The sequence below is a fragment of the Carcharhinus amblyrhynchos genome, chromosome 7 (genome assembly GCF_965287045.1).
Source record: "Carcharhinus amblyrhynchos chromosome 7, sCarAmb.v2.hapA, whole genome shotgun sequence".
Classification (NCBI taxonomy): Eukaryota; Metazoa; Chordata; class Chondrichthyes; order Carcharhiniformes; family Carcharhinidae; genus Carcharhinus; species Carcharhinus amblyrhynchos.
Window position 1 is genome coordinate 2559822 of NC_137330.1, and position 23783 is coordinate 2583604.

The window sequence follows — 23783 nt, forward strand, 5'->3', positions numbered from 1 at the left end:
GCCACATCCTCCATTATTCTCAAGGAGTTTTGCACAGCAGCATTGAGATGGAGACCTGCTCATTCCGAGAATAATGTGCATTAATAAACAATTCGGCGAATGTGCAATGTGTTCAATATTTAACACGTGAGGTATACATTTTCCAATTTAAAACCCTATTGTTAGTACAGTACATATTAAAGAAAAAGGACAGAAACAAAAAGGCAAAGTGGCGCATAGACTGAGATGGATAGAGGCATCGAGACTGACACACGGAGACAGACGGAAATACAGACATAACGAAAGAAACAGAGGCTTAGTCAGAGACAAACACAATCTGAGACTACCGATTGACAAACAGAGATGGCGGTAAAAATACAGCGAGAGACAATGACAGAAGTGGACACAGAGGCTGAGACAGTCTGTTACAAGCCCAATGACAGAACAGAGATGCACGGATGGACTCAGGGCTTTAAATTGGAAAATGTATACCTCACTTGTTAAATACTGAACACATTGCACACGTGCCGAATTGTTTATTAATGTACATTATCCTCCTCGGAATGTGCAGGTCTCCATCTCAATGCTGCTGCACAAAACTTGAGAATGATGGAAGATGTGGCATCTAACTAATGAGAAGTCCATAACATTTCCATTTCCGTAACAAATAGGACAATAATTTCATTTAGTAATGTCAGGATTCGGGTATGACGTAATTGGGCAGTGGAAAGGTTTTCAAATGAGTCTCTGTGAGTAGAACTTAGAAATGTTAAGAGGCCAGCAACATCATAAGAAGTGTACTACAGGCCCCAGCAAGACAGTGGGTAAAAGAAGAGCAAGTCTGTAGACTGCTCTCAGAGTTGTGTAAGAATAATAATTGGGTAATTGTACCAGGGGATTGCAACCTACAGAACGTAAATTGCCACAGTCACAGTGATAAGTGTTTAGAAGCGACTGATTTATTTAAGTGCATCCAAGGGAGCTTTTTGTATTAATATGTATGACGCCCAATGAGGGATGGGGCAGTGATGGATCTAGTTTTGGTGACCAAAGCTGGATAGGTGTTCAAGCTGGCAGTGGTGGAGCTTTTCAGTGATAGGGACCACAGCATAGTATGCTTCAAAATTGTTATGGACAGGGAGAAAGATGGCCGTCACCAGACGCATTTTCTTTTATGTAAGGTAGGTTTAATTAAGATAAAGCAGGACCTGGCAAAAAGTCAAGTGGGGAATCAGCGGAAGACATTCACAACAAAAAACTGGGGAGAGTACAGTCCGCGCATCTAGCATTTAAGGAGGAAATGAAAGGGCAATGAGTTCAAGGAACTCTGGATTCTGGAACAATCCAGAACTGGATGACGAAGATGAGAAACGCACTTAGCATGTCGACATGAAAAAAAACAGCTGCGGCCTTCGGAGGTAAACCGGAAGTGCAAGACGGAACTTAAGAAAACAATTAGAAAAACAAAAAAAGGGCATCAAGAAATGACCTGTGAACAGGATTACGAAGAATCCTAAGAAATATAATGAATAGATTAATGGAAAGAGGTTAACCAGGGAAGCAGTAGGGCCCATGGGGGACGAGGGGAGCAATCTGTGTGCGAAGCCACATGAATTTCGGAGGGTGTTAAATGAATAATGCTCTTTGGTCGTCATTCTTGAAAAGGAGAACATAGGAACGGAATTTATTAAAAGAGGCTATCAGGAAGTTATCAATTTGGCAGAGGAAATGGTGTGCATCGGGGGATTTGATGGATTTAAATATAGGCAAATCCCATACCCGCAGAAAAAGCAGCCCAGCTGCTACAGCAGGCGAGGCAGGAGATTGCAGTGTTTTTCTAACACACTCTTTCATTCCACTCTGGCCACGGAGAAGTGCTATCGAGGATTGGAGGATTGTTACTGTAGTTGCAGTTTTCAAGAAGATTCGTAGGGATGAACCAGGAAATGACAGAACTCAAATCTCGAATCAGCGGTCGGAAAACTATTGGGCAAAATTCTGAAGGAGAGAATTAATATCCACATGGAAAGATATGAGTTAATTAGGGATAGCAAACATGGCTGTGTCGGAATAATGTCATGCCTAACAACTTTGGTAGATTGTTTTTTTCGAAAATGAGGACGAGGGAAGTTAATTTGATGTTGTTGAATTGATTTGGAAAAAAAAATTACAATGTACCTCATGGGAGACTGATTGAGAAGGGTAAAGTACACTTAATTACGTAAGAACATAAGAACATAAGAAATAGGAGCAGGAGTAGGCCAACTAGCCCTTCTAGCCTGCCCCGCCGTTCAATAAGATCATGGCTGATCTGTCGTGGCTCAGTTCCACTTTCCCGCCCTCTCCCCATAACCCTTAATCCCCTCTCTCATCAAAAACCCATCAACCCGCGTCTTAAAAATATTTAGCGAGGCAGCCTCCACCACTTCAACGGGCAGTGAATTCCAGAGATTCACCACCCTTTGAGTGAAGAAGTTCCTCCTCAACTCCGTTCTAAACCGCACCCCCCTTTATCTTAAGGCTATGCCCCCTAGTCCTACTAACCTTTCTGAGCGGGAAGAGTCTCTCCACCTCTATCCTATCCATCCCATTCATCATCTTATACGTCTCAATGTGATCTTCCCTCATTCTTCTAAACTCTAACGAGTACAAGCCTAATCTGTTCAGCCTCTCCTCATAGCTCAACTCCCTCAACTCCGGCATCAGCCTAGTAAACCTCCTCTGCACTCCCTCCAAGGCTAAAATATCCTTGCGTATGTACGGCGCCCAAAACTGCGCACAGTACTCCAGTTGCGGCCTCACCAATGCCCTATACAGCCGCAGCAAGACCTCCCTACTTTTATATTCAATCCCCCTTGCGATGAAGGCCAGGATGCCATTCGCCTTCCTGACCAACTGCTGCACCTGCAAGCTGGGTTTTTGCGACTCATGCACAAGGACACCGAGGTCCCTCTGCACCGTCGCCTGCTGCAGTTTTTCTCCACGTAAGTAATAATCCTTCCTACCATTATTCCTACCAAAGTGGACCACCTCGCACTTGCCAAACTTAAATTCCATTTGCCATTTCCTGGCCTATTCGCCCAGCCTATCTAGATCCTTCTGTAGACTCTCCCCACCCTCCGCACAATTTGCCTTTCCACCAATTTTGGTGTCATCAGCAAATTTCGACACCCTACACTCGGTTCCCTCCTGCAGATCATCTATATAAATGGTAAATAGCTGAGGCCCCAGCACCGACCCCTGGGGCACTCCACTCGTCACCATCCGCCAATCCGAATAGCACCCGTTGACCCCCACTCTCTGCCTCCTATTTGACAACCAGTCCTCTATCCACGCTAACACCCTACCCCCAACTCCATGCCCCCTGACCTTCTGCAATAACCTCTTGTGAGGTACCTTGTCAAACGCCTTCTGAAAATCAAGAAAGACCACATCCACCGGCTCTCCTCTACCCAACGCCCTAGACACATCCTCATAGAACTCCAATAAATTTGTCAGACACGACTTCCCTTTAAGGAAATTCACACAAACGTAGTGAGATGGAACAGAAATTGGCTTAGTAATAGCACACAAAATGTACTGGCAAGAAGGCTCGTACGAGAGACTGTGGACCGATCTCCAGTGATGCCCAATAACGATCAATACTGGCATGTTTATTTTTGTTTTATGTATCAGTGATACAGATGAAAATGTGGATAGCATCAGTCACATCATTTATCGCTTGCTCTTGCCTTTTTATAACTACAAATTTTGTGAGTTTTGTTCATTGATTCCTCTGTCTCAGACGTTGTGCTGACAGTTTTGGGAAAAATGGTAACCACTGAAGGGTACTCGCTGAGGGGTAAGGGGAAGGGTTTCCTGGGGGAAGAGTCATTTGTTGCATGACCTTCAGGTGTCTAAGCATGGTTGGAGTTCCATGTCAAACATGTGCAGAGTTCCAAGAGGGATGGTCACTCACCCTTGCTGCTCGCAGATTGTTGTTCATTTTTTTTGTGACACTGCCTATCAGAACGCGGTGTCAGGCTCCTGACATTCACCACTACTGCTATCTCCTCTCAAAATGCCGTGGCAGAAGCACCTCTTAGGTTATTGCCATGGCCAGGAAACAGACAATAACGCCCTCCTCCATGGCACCTAGTTCCTGGTCTGCCTCCGAAAATCTATTCCCATGCAGCCATCGGTACCACAGTGGTTCGCACTGCTGCTTCACAGCTCCAGGGACCTCTGTTCGATTCCTGGCTTAGGCCACTGTCTGTGCGGAGTTTGCACATTCTCCTCGTGTTTGCATGGGTTGCCTGCCGTGACCCGGGCTCCTCCCACAGTCAAAAGATGGGCGGGTTCGGTTGATTGGCCATGCTAAAAAAAAGTCCCTAACAACCCTAAAATGCATAGGTTACAGGGATTAGCGGGTAACTATGTAGGGCTATGGGGGTAGCGCCTGGGTGGGATTGTGGTCGATGCAGAATCGATGGGCCAAACGGCCGCCTTCTGAACAGTAGGGTTTCTATGATCCTTGTAGTGCAACTGGCTGTGTGTCCTTTCCTGTAGTTGATATACAGCTCTGACTTACTTGGGTAGTGCAGTTGCAGTGAATGGTGTTAGTCAAGGGTCCGTTGGCAACAAATACTTGAGAGATACTGTGAAGGCTGCATTCAGTTGAGTGCAGTGTCATTCATCCCTCAGAGTGCAGAGTGACTGTCATTCAATAGGCTGCTGTGTCCGGGGTTGGGGGCCGCGGGGGAGGGGGGGGGGCGGTAGTGAACAAAGAACAAAATCAGCCCGGGAAACAGGCCCTTCGGCCCAACGAGCCCGTGCTGCCATCTCAACACCACCAGCCCACCTCTCTACCCATGGCCCCTATTTAATGTTTTATGGCCATCCAGATTGAGGGAAAAGTGATTTAGGGACAATTTATTCCTGCCAATCAGCCTAACAGCACATCTTTGGGGTGTGGGAGGAAACCGGAGCACCCAGAGAAAACCCACGCAAGCACGGGGAGAATGCGCAAACTCCCACAGACACCGGCCCAAATCCATGTGTTCTGCACAGCAATCAGCGATAGTCACTGAGCTGTCGTCTTGCCCAGTATCTTGTCCAGTTTAGGCACACACTAACGACATGAAGCACTAGGCCAATCTCGAACAACCAAGATCAGCCCCAGTACGACCCATCGCGTGTATGCCCCTCGTTGAACACGAGGTGGACCGACTTAAAACCTGTGAATGAAAAGAGAAAAACATTATTATCATACTATACCCATTTACATTTCCAGGGACGCCCCAATGCTAATGACCTTTATTTAAAAGGTTCTCCTATATCCACCCATCTCCAACTCAGTCATGTGCCTGTCTAAGTTACTCTTAAAGGATTCTAGCGTGTTTGCCTCCACCACCTTACTTGGCAGAGCATTCCATACCCCCACCACCCTCTGTGTGAAAAACCTCCCTCTAATATCTGTGTTGTACCGCTCCCCCCTCACCTGAAGTCCATGGCCCCTTGTCCTAGGTGTCTCTATTATAGGAAATAGCTTACCTCTGTTTACTCTATCTATACCCTTCATAATCTTATATACCTCTATTAGATCCCCCCTCAGTCGACGTCTTTCAAGGGAAAAGAGCCCAATTTTATTCAATCTTTCCAGTGTGGGGGGTTGCAATACTCAAGGGTTCCACTCAAGAGATGGAATGAACACAAGTCAGGATTTTGCATGTCAGCACAATGCTAGGTCTCCACAGGGCAGCAGATGGGACAGTATGTTCGAGGGATGGAGGGATTACATACCCACATAATGCAGCTCCATGGGGGCATGACGTGAGCGGGGAGCCATATGTATGTGTGGGCGTAGACTGTATGTGTGTGTGGGGGGGGGGGGAGGAGTATTGAGACCAGCACGGTCACATTCTGGGGGGTGGTGAGGGTATGTTGTGGGGACCAGCAGTGAGGTGAGTGATGTTTCTGTGGAGGGGTGGGGGTAGGGGAGAGCAATAAGCCTAGCGATGTCTCAGGATGGGGGGGGGGGGGGGGGGGTGCGTGTAATGTGGTTCTGGGGGCCAACAATGAGGTCAGCGATTTCTTTGTTGGAGAGTTCTGGGCGCCAGCGATGTGTGTGTGTGTGTGTGTGTGTGGCGTAGAGGGGGCGGGTGCTTTGTTTCATGGACAAGCGATGAGGCCTGCGATATGTGTGTGAGGTGGTTGTGGGTGCTTTGTTTATTGGACAAGTAATGAAGCCAGGGAGGTGTGTGTGGGGTTTGGATGGCAGTGACCTGGATGTTGGGGGCGGGGGCCTTTTCAACGATCTTTCAGCCTTGTGCGCATGCCTGGGTTCCCGCTCATTCCGCCGATTTCAGGCTCTTTGGCGCGAACAGGCACAACCATTCCCCCCGCTCCCCCGTCGCCCCTCCAGCCCCACCCCCGAGCGTTTAGTGATATTTACCTCTGGGATCTCTGCAGTGCACAGAGTGCCGAGATTCGGTCGAGAAGCTGAACTGAGAAAACAGCTGGGATTTCGTACAGTCCTCCAACCAGTTCAGTAATTTAAAAAAAAAAATGCGGACTTTGTTTCTCCTGTGCTTCGAAATGCTCATGACAAGAAGAATACAAAATTAAAGGGCCATACTGTAAAAAGTGATTGCTTCGCAACCAGGGGCACATTGAGAATAGTAAAGCTTTTTTTTTGTGATTTTGCCTTTGACCTTAATTCATAGCATCTGATTATTGGAAGCTACCGCGGCAATATCTCTCTCAGTTTTATGGGAAGAAAATGTGCATTGTGGGATAAGTATTAATGAAAAAAAATGATAGAGAGTTAAAGAACAATTCGTAATGAAAACTAGAGAAAGGTAGAGAAGTTTTCGAACCGCCTGAAGTTTACAGAATAGAGGGGAGTTTATGTTTACCTTTATGCCCTCACCGTTCAAAAATCTGTGCTGGTTCTCTGTTTAGATAGTATTCTGTCCTTTTATCCTTGCTGCCAAAAAAAAGTCACTTCACGTGTTCACGTTTTATATTCCATCCACCACTCACTCAATCTCTCTATATGCGCCTGCAAAGTGCTTATGTTTCTTCGCAACATGCTTACCTATGTACCATTGCATCATCAGCATCGTAATCTGAGGACTTAAACGTTAATAATTATTGCTAAAGAACTAAAGAGGACGCGAAGAGGGGAAGAAACATTGGGCTATGTGTCATCTGGAATGCAGTGCCTCAATGCATGTTGTAAACGGCATCAGTATAAAGTTTCTAAATAAACGTGGACAATTGTGGAATAGTGTAGAAATGCAAGAACTGGGCTGAAATTTATTACAACGTTCAGTGAAGCGATGTTCTAAACCGACAATGAGACACATGGTGAATTAGAGGACTGTTCAAGCTGTGCAGGTCCTTTCATAGTTAAAATACGGTGTAGAAGGACAGCATTTTTGTCGATCAAACAGCCATAGACAGATGGGCACAGTGGAAATTGAGGGTGAATCCTTTCATATAGATCACTGGAGAGTCCCGTGTATTTTTTTACACAGTGTTACGGTGGCATAGTGAATATCACTGCTCCCTCACAACGACAGGGACCCAGCTTCATTTCTGGCCTTGCTTGTATTCGTGGTGTCTGCATTTTCTCTCTGTGCTTGTCAGAGTTTCCTCTGAGATCTAGTTTCTCCTGCTGTCCAAAGATGGGCAAGATATGTGGATTGGCCATGCTAGATTGTCCACTACTGTCTAAAGATATATATTTCGGTGGATTATTCATCGTAAATGGGATTTAGGTAGAATGCTGTTTTGGAGAGCCGCTGCAGGCACGGTGGGCTGAATAGTCCCCTTCTGCACTATAGGGATTCTATGATTCTATATAAACAAGGAGCTTTTTGCTTCAGTTTGCTTTTGAGCAGTCTGCTCACTCCTGGTGAGTGGCCAATGTAACTGTAATTGGATCTAAACGCCTTATTGAAAATGTCAATCATTTTGTTGGCCTTGTCACAGTTGATAATGTCATTTCGTTGATACCTGTTGTCACATTTCGACAAAGTTTGTCTGTCAACTGTCAGTTATATTTCCATGGGTGCATTTCTCATGGCAACGCTCCTGCTAATCAGATTCCACTTGCCAAACTGGCATTCCTCTCTTTTCGTACAATCTAAATTGGTATTGCTTTTCCATGTGGCATTTTTGCAAATCATGTGGATGAGTGCAAGAGAGAAAGCCTCGACGGCACACGCATTTTTTTTCCCCAGCATTGAAGCTTGGCACACAACAATGCAACATATTTCCTGATGAGATCAGTAGAACATTTCAGACTTCAATGTAATAAGTTAATGCTTCAAAAGTATGTTAAAAGGTAGAGGATCAGTGGACGTAAAAGATCAGCAACATTTATCGTTTTTCTTTCTGTTGAGGGCGTTAAAAGAGGTACCCCACACTTCATTATTCTAATTTATGTTAACAGCACAAGAAATAAATTAAGCTCTTCAAACTCCTGCAGCTCCTCTGCCATTCAAAACAGATACGACTGATTTGTATCAGTTGCATGTTTACAAGCCCTGCTTCCACATGCTAAAGGATGTAAGCCAAGTGAATATCAGAACATAATGACATAAGAACTAGGAGAAACAATAGGCCATTTAGCCCTTCGAGTCTACTCTACCTTTCAGTAAGATCATGGCTAATCTTTTCATCGGCTCTGCTCCCTTTACCCGTCCTCTCACCATAGCCCTTAATGTATTTACTGATCAAAAACCTGCCTATATTTACCTTAAAAAGAAGATTCAAAGAAGTACCTCAACTGCTCAACAGGCATGGATTTGCATGGATTCGCAACACTTTGAGAGAAGAGGTTCCTCCGAAACTCAGTCCTAAATGTGCCACCCCCGCCCCCCTTATTTTGATGTCATGCCCCTTAGTTCTCGTTTCATTGGACATTTGAAACAACCTCCCTGTTTCTTTCTTATCTATTTCCTTCAAAATTTTAAATTTTTGTTTATGTATAAGATTTCCCCTCAACCTCGCAAATTCCAATGAGTTTAGTCCCAATCTACTCAGCCTCTCCTCATTAGCCAACCCTCTCAACTCCGGAATCAACCTTGTGAATCCCCCTCTATTGCCAGTATATCTGTGATGGCTATGTTGAATGAATGAAACTATTGAAGAGATTGATGGGCCTCCTTCATTTAATATGCCTGATTTTAGGTCATGGGTTGTATTAAAATCAATAGTATCATTCTAGAATTGGAGGCAGCATCTCGTTGTTTGTTTAAGTAATTCATATTATCTCCTTCCAGTGGCTTTTGCAATTCGGCGGAGCGTTTCTAACGGTAAGTGTTGACATTTCTCTCTAAAATCATGTCTGTAAGTATTGAATTTCCAGTACTGATGAATGAGTTAGTTTGCTTCGCTTGAAATAAATTATTTTGCTGTGCACAATCCCGTTGAAATGAGTCCTGTAAATCAGACCACTATTTTAGCATGCCAGTGCCGTGATGCTTAAGGAAATGCCCACATTTATTGACAGTTCATTTTTATTTCTGTCGAGGACGTGAAAGGAGTAACCCCGCACTTCACTGTTCTACTTAATATTAATGACACAAAAAGTAAAATAAGCTCTTCAAACTCCTGCACGTAAGGATGATTTGTATCTGCTGTACCTTGACAACCCTGCTTCCACATGTTTTTATAAACTTATCTAAGACAGAAGTTATGACTTAATAGTCTGAAAATTTCAATTTCCACAGCAATTTCCAATGAAACAGCAGCAGAAAAGCTTTTTTTTTCTGTATTTGGTGTCAGATTTAATCGAACCGTTGGTTGAGCGTGTTCGTTATAACTTCCCTTTGAATAATCTACCCAGATTTTCTCTCCTGCAGTGAAGTATGAAACGGGAGAAATTAGCATTTCTTTTCTTAGCTAACAAAGTGTCTCATCGAAATCAAATAAGTCTAAAGTTGAACACCTCTATACGGAATATTGCCCACGAAATTCGTTGCAACTATTCAACCTAACACGATTTAAGCGTGTAAATGCTGCATTCCACTCAAGAACAACAAGTTGACTAAAAAATGTTGACTATCTAACTTACCTGTGTTTCCCACAATTTTACAGATCTCCCGTAAACCTCCTACGTTCCAGGGGAAGAAGTCCCAGTCTGTCTAGCCTATCCTTATAACTCAAACCATCAATCCGTATTCTCGTATATTTTCTGCACTCTTTCGACTGTAAACATATTCTTTCTATAACTTAATGACTAGAACTGTACAGAGTGTTCCAAGTGTGATCTTCGCGATGTGTTGTGCAACTTCAACAAGATGTCCCAGCTCATGCATTCAATGTTCTCCCCAATGAAACCAAGCATGCCGAATGTCTCCTTCAACACCATCGTTCTCAATCTTTGTCACAAATTAGTTTTCCACCCGCAATAAGGTGCGAGCGCAATTTCCCCATCTGCTGCTCTATCTCAATTCAAAATAACTAAACAACTGATAGAAATGCCTTCTGATACAGAATGCAGAGTGTTAAGGTCCGACTTCGGAGAAAACTTGCCTCCACCAAGTAATCTAGACCGGCAGTTACCGTGTTCCAATACTGAGGCACTGCTGCACCGTCGGAGGTAGAAAAATACATTATAGTACGTCAGTTCCATAATGCAGACTGACACCAACAACCGTGCCCATTAACCCCCTTCATTCACCCGTTGCCAGCACCGAGGGAAAGCCTCACTGTCAGAGGTAGATGGATATCCTGCAAGATTTGTGAATAACTGTCCAGAGTCAGCAGTACTCGGGGAGGGCCGCATTGTCACTGCAGATGTATAATCTAGGTTTTCATCTTTCCAAAACCCAGAACGACACCCCTCCCTTCACCAACCCCCCCACCATCCCCGCCCCCCCAAACACACAAACACATACACACGCACACACACAAACACACACACAAGATGCTAGCCGAGGCAGTATTGTACTGCTGAAGCTAGATGCATGCATTCTAGGATTTAAATGTCATAATCCAGGCCAGCAATCCTCCAGTATCAGTACTGAGGGAGTGCAACACTGTCGGAGGCAGATGTTCATGCACGATGTTCCATTTCCACGAAACATTGGTCAGTAACCTTACTGATGCAATGTCTGCAAAGGTTATTTATAACAACGACCTCAAACCATAAGTAGATCCTGCGAACAATTGTACCTGAAATCAATGGCGTTGCCATCTTTACTGAAACACGCACATGCTCAGAATGGTTCATCACATTTGTATGACAAAGTGTCTGCATTTTTTCCAAATTCGTATCAATTCCTTTGCTTATCCGTAGCCCTCCATCTCATATCCAGCCAGTTCATGCTGTCCAGATTCTTTCACCTTATCAGTAAAAATCAGTACTTCTCTTCTTTAGTTCGCCCTCCAACTTTTTCCAAGACTGAGCATATTTCAGAAGTACTTAATTTGCTCGGAAACACTTTGGGGCACAGCGATTTTTGGCCGCTCGTTTTATAACGTCATCTTCGTGTCTGTGTATTTTTAATCGAACATGATTTTTTTTTCTTTTGCAGAATCTTCACTAATGAATTTAATGAAATCACATCAAAACAATGTAATCGGTGTTGAGCTACCCTATTGCAACGTGCATGGAAATCCAAGGATCCAATATTATTTTGTCTTGCGTTCGATTATTCGCAGATCAACGAACACCAGAGATACAGCTTGATCAATCAACTGGGGTTTATGTTCCAGGAGAGACAATCACTATTACTTGCACTGCACCTTCAATTTATCAGCGGAAGACATTTCATTTTTACAGAGGGGGCAAACGACTTGCCTATCCACAGATTTCGAAAAGCGGAGGGATTGGAACCGTTCGGGTTCTTACTCCAGAGCAAGGAGGGCAGTACCAATGTAACTATCACATTACTTATTATGTCGTGATGTCCCCGATGAGCGAAGCCGTCTCTGTCACAGTAACAGGTATGTGACGGAAATAACACGATAACATTTAAAAAGGGGTGAAATTTGTCTTGGAGGAAAAGTGGGCTAAGATTAATGTATCACTCTGTCCACATTCCAATGGCATTTCTGTATCGAAAACAATATGAGTAGGAATCCCGTAATGTTGTAAGCAATTTGCACACATTCTGTGACTATCTTCAGGCCTTTTGTCAAGAAGAATCCATGCACCATTGGGTGCGAATGCTATGAATAAAATCCGGACTGACGAAATCAGTGCGCCAAACGGGGGTTATTGAAAACATCACTCATATATTTAAGATAAAATAAATTAGCGTTTGGTGATGATTGCTGGATCATTTCATTCAGCTCATTGAATGACCCAATTCACTGAAATGTGATTTTTTAAAAAATCAACTTGATCCATTTTTCCTTCTGTTTTTCTAGTCGAAATGTTAGCAGTAAAGCCGGAGTTTTGCAACATATTGCTGTCTAATATATTGTCTGTAGATTTGTCGTTTCATTATGCTAAGTATATTTAACACTACCTTCCTGCAGAATGCCAAATCTATCCGCAAAGCTGTTAAACTTCCTTGACGGATTGTCCGAGATCTATTTGTGTTTGTTTTTACAAATTTCACCGCAGAACCACTCGCACGTCCCAACATATCACTCGATCAACAGACTGGTGTGTATATAAAAGGAGAGACAGTCAATCTCACGTGCATAGTTAATGGGAGGAATCCTGATCGAATCCAAATTTTCAGAGGTAGTCAATTATTGTCCTCTGATCAAATCATCACACATGAGAACATTGGAACATTTACTGTGACCCATACAAGCCAAGGAGGGTTGTACCGATGCAAATGTAAAACTTCTGTACATGGAAGGTGGATTGAATCTGAGTTGAGCACGCCTGTCGCTGTCACTGTAGCAGGTGAGTGAAGGAGCAGAAATGATTAATATGCATAATAATTCTCTCAGACACCCTGAATTTCTGCATTTCAAATGAAATTTCACTGGTTTCATGAGAATGGTTAAAGGATTTCGTCCAGCCTATGGTTGTTTGCACGATGCAATGGGAGATTGATCTCGCTGGCATGGCAACAATTAATATGACGTGGAGATGCCGGCGTCAGACTGGGGTAAACACAGTAAGAAGTCACGCAACATCAGGTTGAAGTCCAACAGGTTTATTTGATAGCAAAAATCCACTAGCTTTCAGAACGCTCGCAGGATCCTTCGTCAGGTGAGTGGGGTAGGGCACATAAAGATGCGCACTTAATTTCCAAAATAATGGTTGTAATGCGAGTTCTTTTGCACGTAATCAAGTCTCAAAGTTACAGAAAATGTGAGTGGAGAGACCGTTAACCACAGACTAATGAGATATTATTGTTTCCAGACAGGAGTGTTAGTAAGATTTTGCAAGCCCAGGCAAGTCGTAGGGGTTGCAGATAGTGTGACATGAACTCAAGAAGCTGGGGGGTTGAGGCCGCCCACATGTGTATGGAAAATGGCTACCAGTCTCTGCTGAGCGACTCTGCACTGTGGGGTGTCGTGAAGACCGCCTTGGAGAACGGTTACCAGATTGTGCGTGACCGCTGAAATGTGCCCCAACATGAAAAGAACACTCTTGCCTGGTGATTGTCGAGCGGTGTTCATTCGTCCGTTGTCGTAGCGTCTGCATGGTCTCTCCTGTGTGCCATGCATTGAAACATATAAGATGATTAGAGGTTTAGATAGGGTGGACAGTGATAGCCTTTTTCCTCGGATGGAGAAAGCTAGCACGAGGGGGCATAGCTTTAAATTAAGGGGTGGTAGTTATAGGACGGATGTCAGGGGTAGATTCTTTACCCAGAGGGTGGTGAGGGATTGGAATGCCCTGCCTGCTGCAGTTGTAAATGCGCCTAGTTTGGGGGCGTTTAAGAGATCCGTGGATAGGTTTATGGATGGAAAGGTTTAGGTTAGAGGGTCATTGCTTTTTAACTGGTCGGCGCAACATCGTGGGCCGAAGGGCCTGTTCTGCGCTGTAATGTTCTATGTTCTATGCCTCGGGACATACTTTCCTGCAGCGAATCGGGGAGACAACGTGGACCCACATCTCCCACTCACCTGCCGAAAGCGCAGCGAACGTTCAGAAAGGTTTAGCTAACGTGGCGTTGTGAGACGTCTTACAACAATTAATATTCCAGCAATAATTGTACTATGCGAATATGTTAGTGAGTTGCCTTATTGAACCGCTGAAGTGCCTGAGGAGTAGCTAAGCCTGTGCTATTCGGGAGAGTATTCCAGGATTCCGGCCAAAGGACAGTGAAAAACCACCGATATATTTCTACGTTAGCGTGGTATATGGTTTGGGGATATATGTGTTGGTGGTGGCGGCGGGGGCTGGGGGGGTGGTGTGCTACTTGCAGGTGGCGCAGTTCCCAGGAAACTGTTGTTCTTATCGTTGTAGTGTGTTGAGGTTGCTAGTTTGGAAGATGCTGACTAATGAACTTTGCTGAGTTCCTGCAGCACATCTGTTAGATAGTACACATCACTACCTCGGTGAGTCAATGGTGAAAAGTGTGACCATTTCTGATTCGGGTAGCAGTGACGTTAGCCTGTTTCGTTGTCGATTGTGTAGAGCTTCTCTAGTACTGTTGGATCCACAGTCATGTAAGTAACTAAAGAATTTTCCATCACACCCCTGACCTGCGTTCTTGTAGCTCGTGGACAGGACATTGAAGGTCAGGATGTGAACGCCAAACATGTGATTTTCAACGCAACCCATTCCCCTTATTTCCTTGATATTTCAGGTTGAAATCTGAGCGATGAAGTATTTGTTTTGAAACATCTCACCTGATTTGCTGCACTTTACTTTTTGACTCCCTTAGTTCACTGTGCTTTGCTTAATTTCAACGGCCTCTGAAAAATTCCCATTAACACCAGAGACTTCAGACTGCATTATCTCAGTTACCAGTTCAAAATGTTTCCTGTTCCATTTCTATTTAATGTTCATTAATTTTACCACAGAACCGCTCGCATCCCCCAGGATATCAGTTGATCAAGAGGCTGGTGTGTATTTAGTTGGAGAGACTGTCGTTATGGAATGCACAGTAGACAGAACAAAACCTGATCTAATCTTCTATTACAAAGATAATCAACCGTTGTCCTCTTTCCAAATCGTCAAAATGGGCAACTTTGAAGCATTCACTGTGAACAATACCAACGATGGAGGGAGGTACCAATGTAAATATAGAGAATCCATCAATGGAAGGGACTTGCAGTCCGAGCTCAGCGATCCTGTGGATGTCGTGATAGCAGGCGCGTAAAGATGGAGTGTTAACATCTTGATTTACTGGCTTTTTTGTTGATCGTATGCTTTATTGCATCGGAAGTTTGCTTAACAATCGAAGAGGCGTGTGCGTGTGTGTGTGTGTGTGTGTGTGTGTGTGTGTGCATTTGTGTGTGTGTGTGTGTGTGTGTGTGTGTGTTTGTGTGTGTGTATGTGTGTGTTTGTGTGTGTGTGTATATGTGTGTGTACTCACGCGCGGGTGGGGTCGTCTTTTCTTCATGACTGGTCCAGAATAGTTGTCCATTTATTCTAATTAGATAATCTGAATATCATTATCGCCTTTGTAACCATTAATCACAGGGTCAAATGATTCAACAATCCAAACAGAAACCGCTTGCCCCCATCTGCCACAGCGGCTCTTTAAAGAAATATGCACTTTTAATGTACTGATATATTCGGGATCTGGACAGAGCTGGAAAGGGCACTATTTAAATCTCCATCCAGACTTACACTTAAGAAAGCAGAATAATCCCTTACAAGTGTCTTTATTTAAGTATTAAGTAGTTTTCCTGGTGTGTATTTAAACATTTCATTTCGCTATGTTGCAATATGTTTCCATCACACTTCTACAGAAAACACTCTAAATCCTAACAATTTGTTTCATTAAGGCAAGCCTCCTAATCTCAGTCCAGTTTCGTTCGCCAGTAAACTTAGATCTATTTTACCTGGTAAAATGCATATTGTTATATCGAATTCCATTGCTTTGCACTTAGTTGATTAAAACCCTTCCTAATTTTGAAAACCTCGACGAAGTATTCCGTTCCATGACCCTGAGGCACAGAGAAGTTGCATGCTCCCCGCGCCTTTCCAAGTAAGGGAGATTCGTCTTCCCTGATACCATTCTGATGGGTGTTTTCTAAAACGTTTTCAATTAATGGTTTTCCTCTCCAGACTATACAGCCCATTAATATCCCAAAATTTCAGGTCTGGCCTAATCTGTGTTTTTAGTGGATGCATTTGTTCATGAAACTCTAAAAAAAAACCTCATCCCTTTGTCCTGCCAACTGGAAAGATTTGCCTTCACGTAACTCCAATCGTCCTCTGTTCCAACATCCCATTGATACTTGTGCCCTTTTGTTCATGCTATTTGTCCCCTCATTCTTCCAACCAAATAACCATTTCATGCTCGTTATTGCAATAAACCGAATCTTCCTGAATAAACTCAATCTGCCTGTACATCCGGAATGGATGTTATCTTCATTTTCACTTCCCAATAATTTTGAAGTTTTCCAGTCAACTGCTAACGTCTTTAATGCATCCTGCCTATCCAAGTTCACAGCTTTAATAATGTGCTCCACTACTGAAGTTGAAAATATCATTTCTAATCGCTGCCTTCCAAATACAGATTTCCCCAAACCAAATATAACAGTGGATTTTGGAATTGTTGCTGGTTCTGGAGAAATCGTATTGAAATGTTGCAGTCCAGGTGGCATATCCGGAGCAACATTTTTTTTGCAAAGGCAAGGAGAAGCAAATTATTCAGATGTGCAGTCTGCTGCTCACGGGGACGATTGGGTCAATTTCATCATTAAGGTAACCGACAACAGGAAAGAAGGAAATTACAGCTGTTGGTATGAAATGGATGTGAATGGGAGGAAGATATCCTCAGGTGCGAGTGATCCTGTGCACGCCACTGTAAAACGTGAGTGAGATTTACAGTCGTTTTATTGAACTCACTTTGTTAAAAGCTGTTCCTGTTTTAGTGTTATCCTGTATCCCTATTCTAGTTGAACTAACCAGAATACTTCGTAATTCGAATGATTGTGAACACGAGATCAGAATGTTTTCTCCACCCATGCGCGGTATTGATTCAAGACTGAAAGAGTTAGAAGTTCACACATGATTTCACCAGCTGGGATTCATGGTACATTTGTCTGGACCGAGCTTTAAGGCTGTTAGGGAGAAGATCAGAAATTGCAAGTAATATTGTAAACTTAACTTAGACCTCAAGCTTTTTAGTCGTTTGGATTTTGGCACGAGGGTGAGTCGAATTTATTTCGCTCCAGATGCGACTTCATTGAATCCTGAAGCCGCCTTTATTTTGCAAACCTAATATTTCTAACAAAACAGTTACAATATAACAAAACGATTGGCGTAACTCTTACCGGTTGAACATGTTTGAACATTGCAATTTGTAGTTCTTAAAAGTTAACTCTCTCCATATTTCCAATCAAAACGGAATCCGCATAGACATGAATCAATTTGCTGAATCAAAAACAAAAAGGAGCTTTCTCACGTCGGTTCTGCCTCAAGCCTTTTAAGCTCTTTGGAAACAAACACATCCCTCTTCTGACTCAAATACATTGATCTCCAGAGAAAGATCCACCCCTGAACGGCAGCATATCAGAGAAAAAAAAAACTTATGTTTTACAGAACACATTCTCCAAATCCAGGGGCAGAAAGTGACGCACTGCTCTCTAAAAATTCCAAACAGAATTCGAATTTGATTTTTCTGAGTAAGCTTAGTTCCACTCAATCAACTGATTTTTATTTCATTCAGCAGAATCATGGCCAAGTGCGCAAAACCCAAGTGGAAAACAGTAAAAGAACATAACAGTATTAGCCTAGAAAAGAACAAATATTCTAAAATTTGGTAGCAATCACATCGCTGCAATAACAACATAAGCTGCCAATTATCAGTCAAGTGACACAATGGCTAGAACAGACAGTTAAAAGAAAAACGCACAGAAACATGACTCTAATACAATTTTAAAGGCAGAGTATCGTTACGTGCCTAATGTCCAATGCATGAATTAATTAATTAACAATGCGTTTCGTAATATTCCTAATAGAAATTCATAGTTAGGTTAACCAAAAGTAGCAGGTAAAGAGTGACACCGTCCTCCTCGCAGCAAGTTTCCAACTACAGTCTGGAAAAACAAACTTGATGCAAAGTTTTCATGTGAGCCATCTATAGAGAGGACAGAATGTGGCTATCAAATAATGTCGCAAGTTACCAAAACAATGACAATCTGAAAAAAAAAGAACAATGTAAACGTCTCACAAGTGTGGAAAATGAGCTGCCATGTTGTGCAGAGATGCAAGAATGTTAATGGGTGACAGGAGACCTGTTGAAAATACGAGCACAATTTTGTTCCTTAGATAGGGATAAGCAGGGGGAACCGATTAAATATAATCGGCAAAAAATAACGAGAGATTACTTTTGTTTGTGTGAAGTTTTTTTTTGTAATCTGCGGCACATGGCCATAAACCGTAATGTAAACATATTCAGTGATTTTCAGAAGGAAACTGAATAATTTGAAACAAGTAACAGAAGATTGCGGAAAACAAGCAAGTGAGTTCGACTAGTGGGAATAATTGGGTATAACTGAATCGTTCGTTCAAATGGTCAGCACGGGCACAATGGGTTAAAATAACTTTGCCTGTGCTGCATATCTACATCATGTTCAAACGGCACGTACCTGCATCTTTCTGTCCCTCTCTTTGTCTTTCTGTTTCAGATGATACTTTGTTCTCTGTTCTTGGAATACTGTATACAGTTCTTTTCACCCTATTATAGAAAGGATATTATTAAGCTGGAAAAAGTGCAATCATGATTTACTAGGATGTTACTAGGTCTTGATGGTTTGAATTATAAGCAGAGGTTGGATACACTGGGACTTTTTTTTTCTCTGGAACGTAGAAGGCTGAGGAGTAATCTTATACCGGTCTATAAAATAATGAGGGACAAATATATTTTTCCAAATGTAGGGGAGTCTAAAACTAGAGGGCATAGGTTTAAGGTGAGAGGGGAGAGGTACAAACGAGGGACATTTATTTTTCACACAGTGTGGTGTGTGTGAAGAAGCTGCCGGAGGTAATAGTAGAGGTGGGTACAGTTTTGTATTAAAAAAAAACATTTAGACAATTACATCAATAAGATGGGTATCGAGGGATATGCGCCAAATGTGGGCAATTGGGGCTAGCTTCGGGTTTTAGAAAAAGAGCGTCATTGGCAATTTGGGCCGAAGAGCCTGTTTCCATGCTTTAAACCTCTATGACTCTCTGACTCTACAGTATTGCAGTCTCAGATGATTTGCTGCTTTAAGCATTATCTATCTTGTGCAGTAACTGTCCGTTAACATTGTTCTCTCGCTGTTCATCTCATTTAGCTAGGGGAGCAGTTGTTCTAATAATGGCTGGTGTTCGTTCTGCTGGGGTTCTGATTCTTAGCCTTACTCTGTTGGGTGCGTGCCTCTGCATGAAAGGTAGGAACACGATGGATAACAACAGATCATTAAAGATGGCAGATTAATGTGACTGTCGGCTCCTTTGGTCAATATATCCCAAATGCCTCATCCACCTATTCATTCATCTCTGATAGTAGAGATAGATACGAAAGGATAAATGGCCAATTACGCATTTCAAGTAAACCTCAGTAGAAATAAAACTTGCACGGAATGGGCATTATATAGAATTTCAAATCGACCACCCGCTACAAGTTCAGTGGAGTGGAATAAAACCATAGTAGGAGAAGGTCATTTGGTCTTTCGATTATGCTCAAACATTCAATCAGAAACTGATTGATCTGGTTCTTGTGTCAAATCATTTGTTGTGAAGTTGTATATGTAAAGTTAAAAATGTGTTGCTTGACAAATGCAAATTGTGAAAAGAAATACTAAAACCAAAAAAAAATCTATACATATATATGCCATCATACCTTTTACAATCGCGTATCTTTATGATTGGATTTTAAATTGCACAGTGCAGGCTGCAGAAGCAGGTTTTTGCAACATTTGCACCAAAGCATAGTAGCCAGTGTTCCAACCGAACCAAAAGAGGTTTTTGAATTGCACTAATGAGTTTAAAGGAAGAACGCAGAGACAGAGAAACAATGACATTCCGATGCAAGGGATTTTGATATGCCCAGGCCATTCAGATCGCAGAAACACTGCGAGGTGTATGAACCCAGACAAGGGAGGATAACGGTCAGAGTACGTTTGCAGCTTCTTGAGTCAGAAGGAGGACAAGCAAAAGCTCTCATATCAATACAGCAGTTTCATGTATGTCTTTGTAATATCAGAATCTAAACAGGGAGAGGGGCATCAACTCAGAAACTGTTCAGACGAGAGCATCACTGGAGAATGCTAAACTTATAAGATATTCCCGTTTATATACTAGTTGAGATTAATTCAATTGTGTCATGATTTATTTCATTATTCCTGAAGGAGTCTTGCAATATTTCAGCAGCATTCTAGGGATTTTATTCAACTGTTAATTGTTTGAGTAAGCTGTCACCAATTTTAAAATGAAGGACAGTTAACTGTTCATGATAAAGAGTGTCAAATCCTCCTATAATTTACAAAAAAATGTAACTTCCCACGACCTCGCACATACGCGTACACGATTACAAGGCAAGGTTATATCCCTCTGGATGGTTCCAAAGTTGAGCAGAGGGAGAATTAACCTCTGTGTCTTAAGATCTCCCCTGCCTACCTCCTCCATCATCCCATATCCCATCCCTCTCCTCCCGCCCCACTCCTCCCCACCCATCCCCGCCACCACCCCCCCCACCCCGCCACACACACACATGTAACCTTTGATTGTGTTGCCTGACATAAAATCGAAATGACTCCACGTTAAATAATTTGAAAACCCAGTACCCAGACTCCACCACTTCATAGTGAAGAGAAGGAGACACACCAATAGGTTTTCCATCATTTTCGTTTAAATGATAGGCAACTTATTTTAATATCTGTGCCTCGTTTCAGGTGTTGTCACTTCATCCATTATTTAGCAACATAGATTTTTTTTTAAGGGGTTAAAAAAAGCCTGGACATATGTGGAGGACTTCAGCCCAAGGTTTAGAAGCCTTACAGAACTAGTCACTGATAAAAACAATAATAAATTTGCCTAATCTGTCCTTAGAACAGGAGTTATCAAATAGATAGAAGCAATAAATTGACATGCCTACTCCGATGAAGTCAATTTATGAATAATAAAGCTGGAGCTCTGAAAGTGTTTTTAAAAAGATTGTTCAACTCTGGGAAGTGACAGGAAATGGGCATTAGACAAATGTAAGCAGCGCCAAGCTTCTCAAAGGCACCATGTGCAGATATAGTAAATACCATCAAGCAGTGGTGAGGCGAGCGAATCAAATCAACTATTATACTGGAATACAAGCATATTGGACAATGATGGTACAATGTCATGGGACTTCTTAGCCTCCTTCTGAGGGACCTGTGGAAAATTTGAGGATGTATTTCCTTTTTTGCAGGAAATTTCCTTTTGAAAGTCCAAACACATCCAGTTCTCACGTGACTTGTCTCTCCACTCTGCTTGCAGACCTTTCCATCCTCCTTGGGCAATTGTCGTCACATAAATCGTGCATTTTAATCGAAAATCCCTCTGTTATCATTGCTAAACTTATTCCTTCCATGACCTGTACTAACTGTTCATGGAACATTTTATCTGTTGAATTTTCTCCACACTAAAATTCCTTTCTCCCATTCCAAGGGTCAGCATGTTGTTATTTTTATGACTCAGTCGATGGACTGGCCCATTTTGCTGTTTTGATGAATGAATTTCTTTTCTTCTCGCTTCCCTCTTCTATAGATTGCATTGCTTACACAAGTTTTGAATGTGATTGTCCTCTCATCTTCTCTCCGATTATTCTCAGCATGCCCAGTCGATCTTCCATTGCCCAACAGTCAATGTACCATCAACAAAAACAGAAAAATGCTGGAAAATCTCAACAACGCTGACAGCATCTGTAGAGACAGTGAGAGAGAGAGAGCCAACATCTCCAGTCTAGATTTTTGCTATCTATTAATTTGTGGGACATGGGAGCCTCTGGCTGACCGGCATATATTGTCCCTTCTTAGTTGACCTTGAGAAGGTGGTAGTGAACTGCTTTCTCGAATTTCTGCAGTCCATGTTTTGTGGGTTGAGCCACAATGACGTTTGGGAGGGAATTCTAGGATTTTGTCCCAGCGACTGCGAAGGAAGAGCAGTGTATTTCCAAGCCAGGAGGGTTGGCAAATTAGAAAGTAACTCGCAAGTGTTGGCCTTCCCCTTTATCAATTGCCTTTGTCCTTCTAGATGGAAGTGATAGTGGGTTTGGACGATTCTGTCGAGGGGGATGTGGTGAATTGCTGCAGTGCATCGAGTAGATAGTACACAGTGTTACGACAGAGATTCGGTGGTGGAGGGAATGGGTGTTTGTAGATGTGCTGCCAAACACGCGAGCTGTTTTATCTAGATATTGTCAAGCTTCATGAGTGTTTTTGGGGCTGCACCGATCCGGGCAAATGGGGAGTATTCAATTACATCCCTGACTTCTTCCCTGTAGATGGTGGATAGGCTTTGGGGATTGAGGAACTGAGTTACTTGCTGCAGTATTCCTAACCTCTGACCTGGTCTTGTCGCCACTATGTTGATGTCCTGAGCCCAGTTGAGTTCCAAGTCAATGGTAAACCCCATTGGCGGGGGGCGCGGTGGGGGGGGGGGGGGGGCGGGGGGTGGTGCTGGTTCAGTGATGGTTACACCATTGAATGTTAATAGTGATGACAATGTCCCTTACTGGTGATACTCGTTCTCTGGCATTTCTGTGGTGCTGATGTTGCTTACGGCCCATCAGCCGAAGCCTGGGTAATGCCCAGATTTTGTTGCTATTGAACATCCACTGCTTCCATCTCTGAGAAGTCGGGAATGGCGCTGAACAAAGTGCAATCATTGGCGAACATCCCCACTTCTGTCCTTCTGACGGATGGAAGCTTGTTGCTCTAAGAGCTGAAGATCGTTGGGCCTTGATCAATACCTGAAAGGAGCCCGCAGAAATGTCCAGGGGCTGACATGACTGGTATTCCACAACTACAACCATCTTCCCATGTACCAAATATGACTGCAACCTGCGGAGAGTTTGTCCCTGATATCAGGTCCACGAAGGCTCCTTGATGCCACACTCGGTCGAATGTGGCCTTTATGTCAAGGGGTGACTCCTGATGGCACTTCGTTAGGGCTGTGTTGAAGAGAAGAGCAGTCCTTCCGCAGGAAAGGCATTCATAGAAGAGGATTGATAGTGAGTTAAACACAAGATAAATGCAAAACAAAACTGCGGATGCTGGAATTTGAAAATCAGAAAAATGCTACAAAATTTCAGCAAGTTTGACAACATCTTTGGAGACCCTTCGTCAGAGCTCTAAAGCTAGACTCGAAACCTTGACTCTATTGTCTCTTCACAGATGCTATGAGACCTGCTGAGACTTTCCAGCGTTTTTGTTTTCTATTTTTGATTCATATTCTGGTATCCACAGTACTTTGCGATTAACTAATGTACCGGGTTCCCCTTAGCTGAATGCAGGCGTGCCTTGTCAAGGTGTTTCACCTTCTTGCATCTCTCCACTTCGTTCACCCTCTACACATTTTTCAGATCGCTGTACTTTACAGACATCTTCCCGTGAACCGGTCTCTCCTTTTACCACTTGAAACTATGGTATCCCAGTCGTGCCATTCAGTCCAAAGGCTTCGTCTCCATTGGCTGCACTCCCACATCTGCCACACTCTGAATTTTCTCATTTCACACGTTCGATCTCCATTACCCCAA